We start from the raw sequence: 8,554 nt of genomic DNA, 5'->3' as shown, positions 1-8,554 counted from the left end.
AGATTCAGTTCCACTCTTGTGAAGCTTTAAGAGAAAAAATGACCAAACAAACTTTGACTCTGTTATTAATGTTGACCTCATGCTGACTTTACATCAGCATGAGGGAGGAGATGATGACTGAGTTTCTGTTTTGTTTGAGTGAACTGTTCCTTTAACTGTATTTCCAACAAACCACTGTGATGTTTGTGTTGCCTGAATATGAGGAGGGAAACTTTTTGTTGTAGAATTTCTTCTACATCAGTGTTTTTGTGTGAAATGTTTTGTGGACTGTGAAACTTGGGGCTGAGTTACACTCTTCATTACAGCCTGTTTCTTTCAACACGTCTGGAGCGGATCTTTTATTTGCTTGTGTTGGAGGAACTGCAGAGATGTTTCACTGCTGCTGATCAGGTCGCAACAGGTCAGGAAGAGAAGCAGCTCTGACACATTAACAGAGAAGCTGAAGCTGAATTTGAGGCTATAAAGTTGATTTTTTTATACACAGCTTTAATGTTAGTGTGAAGACAAAGTGCAGTTCACGAGTCATAATTAAAATATGTGGTTTGTACCGGAAGTGTTGAGGCTCTCGCTGATTGCAGGCTGAGAAACAGAAACAGGTTGTGATGAACCAATCACGGTGTTGAGGAGTGTCTGAAGCTCCGTCACATAGAGACACCATCAGTGTGGTGAAGTCCTCAGAAGACATCGACAACTATGGAGCTTCTTCCTCTCGTGTGTCTCTGTCTGCTGAGCTGCTCTGGAGAAACGTCTGCTGCTGGAGACGGTAAGAAAACTGATCATCACTCACTGACAGTCTTTAATTCTCACTTTGTTTCATCTGAACAGTGGAAACAATGTGGAAACATGCTGGATGTTACAGTTTTTTCCAATTGCTAAAACACAATTTTGCAAACTAGGCTGGTTTTATCAAAATACTTAACACAATTCACAAAACCACACACCCAAACTGCAAAATACCTCATATATCCTGCAAAATGAAGCACTGCAGCCAAAACTACATATAGCATCATCAAAATCAAACTTTTGCACCAAGTGGCACACACTTCATTCATATTACCAGATTATTGTCTAACCAACTACAAACTGTTGGGCAGGGGCGGAGTGGGGCACCAAAATCCACCGGGAAAATTCTGACCGCACCGGCCCACCCCCTACATTTCTGTAAATCAGTGGCGAACCGTGCCTATCAGAACTGGGCCTTCTGTACACAGTGAAAAAAATCACTAACGAAAAATACATGGCGTCCCTGGCCATTTTTAAGCTTTAGGCAAAATATAGTTTTACTGCTCCATCTTCAAAATTGTGTTGTTCTAGTTATGCACACAGCCACACACACGTACACAGCCACACACAAGTTCACAGCCACACACACGTTCACAGCCACACACACGTTCACAGCCACACACACGTACACAGCCACACACAAGTTCACAGCCACACACACATACACAGCCACACGCACACACGTACACAGCCACATGCACACAGCCTGTGTACGTGTGTGTGGTTGTGTGCGTGTGGCTGTGTAACACAGCTGTGTAACACAGCCACACCCACACAACCACACACACACACACACACACACACACACTATCGGACGTCAGGTAGACAGTCACTTTATGAACAATCATTTAACAAGTGTGTAGAAACAAAATGCAACCAGTTCAACAAGATGCACCACTGCAGCAAAACCAGCAAAAACACATCAGTTCCACTCATCAGTGACGTCACTTAAAGACGAAATCTTTTCATTAACGGTCGTCTTGAAAAGGGCACTGACAATAAATCCGCAACAACATCATCTCCACCTGTTGCCATTTTCAATGTCGGCTATCAATCACAACTCGCTAGTTAAGCCAGGTCTCGCGTGACTGCAATCGGTTCTTTGGATAAACGCAGTGATAGGCCCCCCCATTCCCAGAAGGCTTTGCTCCAATCTACGTTATTTTAAGAACAAAGAAACAAATTAAATTGCAGGTCGTTTTTTTATTTGTGACCATGAAAGTTCTGTAACGCCTGAATAAGAAGAATGAAATTAAGATAGGCTACACAAACATCAGTAGATCGATGGGAGAGATCAGAGATGAGTGTGCAGGGTAACCATGACTGAGATATAGAGAGTGAGCAAGCGGTAAAAATATTGGCTGGACTTTTAATTTAGCCTAATGTAGTAGATCTTAGAGATTTTCGCGGAGCATTTCAATAACGTCAGTAATTTCAACAAATCCAAGGGCCGGCCGCGGTCGTATCACGGCCGTTCAGAATGATCTGTGGGCCGGTTGACGCAAATTCATAGGCCGGCCGACCGGGAAAACTCCCGATCGTCCCGATTACCACTCCGCCCCTGCTGTTGGGCATAATGAAACACACTCTCATCTTTAGTATGCTTTGCCATAATACTAAAATAGTTCAAATTGTAGATAATTCTTCAGATTGTTCACATGCACAGAAATATTTGCAGATGCACACACATGCTCAGGGGCGGAGTGGGGCACCAAAATCCACCGGGAAAATTCTGACCGCACCGGCCCACCCCCTACATTTCTGTAAATCAGTGGCGAACCGTGCCTATCAGAACTGGGCCTTCTGTACACAGTGAAAAAGATCACTAACGAAAAATACATGGCGTCCCTGGCCATTTTTAAGCTTTAGGCAAAATATAGTTTTACTGCTCCATCTTCAAAATTGCGTTGTTCTAGTTATGCACACAGCCACACACACGTACACAGCCTCACACACGTTCACAGCCACACACACGTACACAGCCACATGCACACAGCCACACACACGTACACAGGCTGTGTACGTGTGTGTGGTTGTGTGCATGTGGCTGTGTTACACAGCTGTGTTACACAGCCACACCCACACAACCACACACACACACACACACACACACACACACACTATTGGACGTCAGGTAGACAGTCACTTTATGAACAATCATTTAACAAGTGTGTGGAAACAAAATGCAACCAGTTCAACAAGATGCACCACTGCAGCAAAACCAGCAAAAACACATCAGTTCCACTCACCAGTGACGTCACTTAAAGACGAAATCTTTTCATTAACGGTCGTCTTGAAAAGGGCACTGACAATAAATCCACTTTTAGGATCCACATTAGATCTGAGCGAGCACTGGACATATTTGAATGCGAGCGAAATTTTTGTGTGCAAGAAGAAGATGTGTGAGCACAAGCATGTGATTTTTGAGTTCAAGCACACATTTAGAAAAAAGGCAGCAAACATCTCAGTGCGAGCACAAAATGTGAGCGTGAGGAGAATAAATCTGAGCAGAGAAGGAGCCGTGTCACTGAAAAGGAATGAAATCATGCTCTCAAACTGAAAATCTACGCTCTTGAATAAAGATAGGATAATTATTACATAAGTAAGCACTAAAAGACCACAGGTGAGCACCTTTTCTTTTTTTTACAACAACAATGGAAGACCTTGCCAACCTTGGACCATACAACAGCCCATATTCTCACATTTCTGGACAGACTCCACAACATTCTCATACCACCATCTTTTTTTCCCCTATATTTTTTCTGCAGATTTTTTTCTGCAATTTTCTTTTTCAGTTTACTGTTTTGTGAGCATATTTTTGTTCACTCCAATGTAAATATATCTGCTGTGCACTGTTGCACTGACTTGTTTGGTGAAAAATAAAAAAATAAATGTTTCAACAGCATCATGTTTATTTGCAAAATGTGTGTAAAGCAGAGAATGTGTTTAAAGCTTTGGAGACTTGAGAAGAGGTTTTGCTCTCTGTGTGTCAGTTTAAATATTCGTGCTATGCATGTCATTTTAGTGTGTTAGCAGTTGGAAAAAACTGGAATCAGCTGCTTCCTGCTTTAGTGCGTACAAGACACCTGCTCAGCGCTGTGACGTCACATGTACCCTGATCATCAGCACACATCGATTGTATTGATTGTATTGATGCTCTATAATGACGCGGTGTCTTCACTAGTGTTTTTTGTGTTTGTTCGTGTGTGTGTGTGTGTGTATTTTGTGTATGTGTGTGTGTGTATTTTGTGTGTGTGTGTATCTTGTGTGTGTGCATGTGTGTGTGTGTATTTTGTGTGTGTGTGCATGTGTGTGTGTGTATTTTGTGTGTGTGTATGTGTAGTGTGTGTATTTTGTGTAAGTGTAGTGTGTGTGTGTGTATTTTGTGTGTGTGTGTGTATTTTGTGTGTGTATTTTGTGTAAGTGTAGTGTGTGTACCGTGTGTGTGTGTGTGCGTCACCTCCTTCCTGCTGCAGACACTGGTGGTTCTGATCATCTCTTGTTCTGAACTGAAACCTTCTGGATGTCTGTTGGACTTTGGACTCTCTGAATAAACTCACGTAGTCAGAACTTGAACAGAGACGTGACTCAGTCCATCATCCGCCCTGAGCTGAATGTGAACTCACAGTATTTTCACATGTTAGCATGCTAACACACTGACCAACATAAAACACTACAGTTATATATTATTAAAAACTAAAACTAAATGTCCATCATTGTTCCTCAAAGCCCAAGATGATGTCCTCAGATGTCTTGTTCTGTCCACAACCCAAAGATATTCAGTTTACTGTCACAGAGGAAAGAAACAGGAAATATTCACATTTAAGAGGCTGGAATCAGAATTCTGACTTTCTGTCTGAAAAAACATTTTAATCATGTTGAAGTGAAGATTAAATGAATAAATCTTCATGTGAGTCAAGACTCAGTGATCCTCAAACTGTTTGGACTTTTGTCACAAACCAACGATCACAGCAGGTGGAGGTCAGGTCTTATAACTGACTCAGGTCAGGTGTGAATTTGTGTCATTGTAGCTTCTAGTTTATTGATTATCAGCATCAGATTCATTTGTGATTGTGTGTTTATTTGGGGATGACAGGTTTAAAGTTGCCACATTTATATAAAAACCAGAGAAGTTTATCTGGTTGTAGTCCTCCTCTCTCTGACACTCACACTCATTTTTTTGACGATGTAGTAACACCTGTTTGTGTGGTTGTAGTCAGTACTGGTGAGGAGACATCGTCTGATAAATGATAAGAGTTTTCAAACCAACAGGTTCTTAAAATGTTTCCTGGTTTTTGTTTCCTTCATGATCACTGGAGAGCAGTGAACTCAGAGATCGAGCTGTCAGACTTCTCACAAACAGAGAAGCAACTTTCAGCTCACGTTATTCACTTGAGTCTGATCGCAGGTTTATTCACCCAAACAGACAGAAAACTTAACTGTACATCAGCCTCAAGATTAACAACCTGCACCGAGTGTGTGTGTGTGTGTGTGTGTGTGTGTGTGTGTGTGTGTGTGTGTGTGTGTGTGTGTGTGTGTGTGTGTGTGTGTGTGTGTGTGTGTTCAGTTTAGCCTCTGACAAAAGTCAGCACTCACCAGATACTCTGGTTCTTTCTGTGATCCTGCAGTATCTTCTCTTTTTTCCATCTCTATTCTACACGTTCATAAAGTAAAGAACATTTCCTTCATTCAGCAGCCAAAGAAGAGAGTTACAGTACAGAACAGTGGCGAGAGTGAAGATAAATCCACTTCTTTGATCTGAAAAGTTTAAAAAACAAACTCTGTGCTCTCCTTGAGTCCGGGGGTTTATTCCTCCAGAAGCTCTGTGCTCTGCCCACAGCTGTCTCCTCCAGAGTCCCAGATGGACTTTTGTTGTGGTCAGAATACACATCTGGCAGGGCCTCGAGCCCACAGAGCTGCAGCCACATCTGGAGAGATGACCTCTGTATCAAACATGCAGATATCAGAGACACGCTGCAGATTATGTCTCTGTGCAATGAAATTTCAGCCGTCTATAGTAGATGAAACATGACTTTTACACAGTATTACCTGTCTGTTTCAAAACAATCTAACATGTGTTTGTTTTGCCTTTCAGATCGAGTTTTAAGAGACAGAACAGGTGAAAACATCCCAGGTGAGTCCTGATTCTGATGACGTCACTCTCCACCTCTGCAGGTGTTTCTGTAAATGTCTTCTCAGGCCTGTCAGTCTAAACACTAACATCTGTGGGCCTGAACCTCTCTGTGTTGAACTGACTGGGATCACTCGTCACTTAAAGGTGGACACGTTTATTATATTATAGTTATACAACAACATCTTTTAATCCAAGAAGCCTGTGTGTTATTAAATCTAATACTTTCATTCAGATTGTCTCATTACATGAAGAAGTTATTGTGCAATATGCTGCAGTCAAATAATTAATTACTGCATTTCCCAAAAAGTCTCCATATAAAGTATTTTTACTGACGTGACAGAATAATGTAATCTACTTTATTAATGTAGTTTAGTCCCAGGTTCATTCTGGGTTCGTGAATTTTAACTTTATGTTTAATGTTTATGTAACAATGTTTATATTTATGTATTGCATCACAGATATTTTAGTATCACAGGAAAGATGCAGGCTCATCTTGTGACAATTCAAATTAAATCAGAATCAATATGACTGTACGTTATTGAACTAGACAGCTTTTTATGTCACTGGTGTGGAAACTCACATTTATCCCAATAATGGTAATTCACCATCATCAACTTATCAACTAGAGTTTTTATAGCAAACCACAATCAAAGTCTTCATCCTCCCGTCCCTTCACTGGACCAACCTTTAGGGAAGGAAAAGATCATTTCATTTAAAAACACTGAAGCGATGCACCAATCATACGTACGTAGAGTCAAATGTAAGTGCAGCTGGATTCTGTTAGAAACAGTTGTTTCTGTTGGAAAAGTTCACGTCACAGAGTCAAACAAGCTTTGGAGCTTCAGCATCATCTGCTCATCTCTTGGTGCTTCTGAACTGTGTTGTTTGTGTAGATGCTGAGAAGAGTTTCTAATATTCAGTCTGCCCTCGTTGACATTAAACACTCTCATGTTTAAATAAATATAATTGTAAAAATAAATGAAACAACCCAGTTAAATCTTTCACAACCTTCTCTTGGCAGAAGTTCAACTAACTTTATGGTTAATTTTTCTTTCAGGCAGCATAATTAAAGTAGTTCTCACTAACATGTGACACATCAGGTGTGTTTACCTTTGAACACTATGTTTTATATTTTATTACAATCTTTATAGTTCAGTTTAACAAGTTCACTGTATTTGTGCTTCTGCCTCAAACTGGAAACAGTTTAAAATGTTTGAAATATCGTCTCATAAAATGATGCTGGAGGCTTTTATTGTGTTTTTCTCTTCACACTGTAAACTGGATACAAGCAGAGTGTGGATGAACAAAATCCCAATGTTACATTAATAATGCTGAAACTGTCTCTTTATGATCTGTTGTTTATAATGTGTTCACAGGTGCAGCTCCAAGGCCAAATATCGATATACTTGATGATACAAAGGACGGGATCCTGCTGCAGTGTGAAGCTCATGGTGTTCCACCTCTTACAGTAGAGTGGAAGGACAGTGATAACAACACTCTTCATGCTGATGAGCGACAGATCTCAAAAAGAGGAGGTTGTTCAGACATCACCGTCAAGATTGCTGTGACCAAGTCCGACAAGTATCGCTGTGTAGCTACACAGAAGGAAATCAGCCATCAGATATCTGCTGTGATCCCTGTGCATATCCCATGTGAGATTCTTCCTAGTTGTGATTTAATATGTAAATAATTTTGAATGTTTCAAACTGAGTGAAAAATGTCTTCATAGAAATGATGACGTTGGTTCATCAGTCACCAGAGATTAGAGAGAGAATGAACGTTTATTAATTATTAACACTATTTGTGCTGTATGTGATGCAGTTAGATTCCCAGTGTTACACTCACTCTCTTTACAGTAAATATGTTTCAGAGGAAACATCTGAGGACAGTTATGAAGCTCATTGAGAAGTTTTGTGCATCATGAATCTCATAGTATCAAACTGCAACATACACAAATCTTTATTTTACTTTATATTTCATCATAAAAGTGAAGTTTGAGTCAGAACAGTTGTGTTGGATTGCATCAGATCATTAATGTGGGCCTAATAAAGTGGCCACAGTGTGTTTGTTAGTCTGTGTGTGATGATACATGACTACAATATGAGCACATACACTTGATTCATGTGTTCATTTAGTTCATTAATCAGAGAAACTGTGTTCACTGAGAGAGAAACTCTTAGTCCTGAAACACATCTGAGCTCTGTCTCCTCAAGTCACACTGGTGCTGCTTCTGGTTCTGATGCCACAGGATCTTCATCACTAAATCTTTGTGTCAGTGACATGAAAGAATGATGTTGGTACCAGCTCAGGTCCACTGAGGAGCTCAGACTGGAAGTGGTCGTGATAAACAATATCTAACTCGATATTTTGAATTTTTCTCAAAAGTGCTTCATAAATGTTAGGACGGGGCCACAAAATCAAATATCTCAATATGTTTGACCAAACAGGCCCTACTGTGATAATATTGTAGGGATGACTATTGTTACTTTCACAAAACATTAACACGATGAGATTTCTGATCAATAATCATCATTAATGTGGATATAATGAGTCAGTGGGTAAAGAAAGTATCAGAACAAGTCGAACAGTCTGGTGAGTTCAGAACATGACGCCACTTTACTGTAATGAGCCTTTAAA

This window comes from Pagrus major, chromosome 6 (assembly GCF_040436345.1).
Source record: "Pagrus major chromosome 6, Pma_NU_1.0".
In the NCBI taxonomy this organism is placed as follows: Eukaryota; Metazoa; Chordata; class Actinopteri; order Spariformes; family Sparidae; genus Pagrus; species Pagrus major.
This window is presented reverse-complemented; position numbering follows the sequence as displayed.